This window comes from Myotis brandtii, unplaced genomic scaffold, assembly GCF_000412655.1.
Source record: "Myotis brandtii unplaced genomic scaffold, ASM41265v1 scaffold454, whole genome shotgun sequence".
Lineage (NCBI taxonomy): Eukaryota > Metazoa > Chordata > Mammalia > Chiroptera > Vespertilionidae > Myotis > Myotis brandtii.
The window spans coordinates 2,115,928-2,117,530 of record NW_005367354.1 but is presented as its reverse complement, the minus strand read 5'-3'; positions in this window follow the sequence as shown (position 1 = coordinate 2,117,530).

Here is a 1,603-nt window from a genome sequence, read left to right as displayed (position 1 = left end):
CCGCCGCCGCTGCAGTCCGGGCCTCCTCCGCTCTCTGGTCCTCGCTGCACCGGCTGGACAGGGAGAATTAGGCAGAATCTCCGGGCAGCCGCGGGAGCCGCGCCGGCCGGATGGCAGTGCCCGGAGCCTGCCCCATGCTGGGGCAGAAGAGCCCAGGCGTAAACAGCTACGGCAACAATGAGATAAAGGAAGAGGAAAATGGGATGGGGGTGGGCGGCAGAGCTGTCTTCTCAGCCTCCTCCTCTAGGGATCCATGGCGGGGGCTGCGGGTCCTGGGCGGCCGGGGGTCTCGGCCCTTCTGAGGGCAGAGGCTCACCTGGAGTCCTCCTCGCCAGCTGGGGGGTCATTCATTGCAGCCAGCGCTGCTGCTGCCGCTGCCGCCTCTGCCCTTCCCCGCCGCCACCGGAGAATGAGAGAAAAACAGAAGGCGATGGGGCGGAGCAGCGGCGGCGAGACTGATGTTGCCGCTGCGCTGTGGCCCCAGCTAAGCCTCCGGGCTTTTTTTCCCGGGACCGGGGTGCATCGCCGATCACCACCCTTAGACCCCTCCGGAATGACAGACTCTGGTGCCGACTCAGGTCCTGCGCCCACCAGGCGAGTGGCAGCGCAGCCACCGCCCGCCGTCACCCCACGAAGCCGAGCATGCTGGGAGTTGTAGTCCCGCCTTTGTTAACCCGGATCTGGCAGGTTGCTGCTGCCTTCTCACATCAGGGGAAGCCCCTCCCTCTCTGGCATGAAACTCCCAGCGTGACTGCTGAGGTTTCAGCCTACCTGGTGGGGGGAGGGGGGTGACCCACTACCCACATGTGTTCCCTCCACAGCCACCATCCTTGTCTCTCCAATGCGCCTGCCTTTCTGTCTGCAGACAGGTACATGTCACCCCTCCCCTTCAGGGTCTCCAGGTACCCTAATTCCTAATCTTTTCCTCACCCTACCCTGGTTTACTTCTGTCTTCTTCTTCTCTCTCCTGGAGCCACCTTCCAGCTGATTTTCTCCTCACCTCCTCTCCCCACATGCACCCCTCCTCCTCCACCAGCCTTCTATCCTATATAATATGCAAATAGACCAAACAACTGGTCGCTATGATGTGCGCTGACCACCAGGGGGCAGAACATTGCGGGCGTCGACAGCAGGTGTGAGCAGCGGCTGCTGGCCCGGATCGCCCCTGAGGACTTCTCCACCAACCCCTGCTCCTGAGGGGTGATTGGGACAGCAGCCACCACTAGCACCCGCTGCTGGTGCTGGCCCCAATCACTCTTTGCTGTCAGTGGGTGCAAGCAGCGGTGGCGGTGGCGGGAGCAGGGCTGCCAGCAGACAGGGGACCAAGGCGGGAGGGGCCGGGGGGGGGGCACGGAGGATGGGCCAAGACCCGCCCTTGTGCCCTAGCCGGTTTGGCTCGGTGGACATAGTGTCGGCCTGCGGACTCAAGGGTCCCAGGTTCGATTCCGGTCAAGGGCATGTACCTTGGTTGCGGGCACATCCCCAGTAGGGAGCATGCAGGAGGCAGCTGATAGATGTTTCTCTCTCATTGATGTTTCTAACTCTCTATCCCTCTCCTTTCCTCTCTGTAAAAATTCAATAAAATATATATATTTTTTTAAAA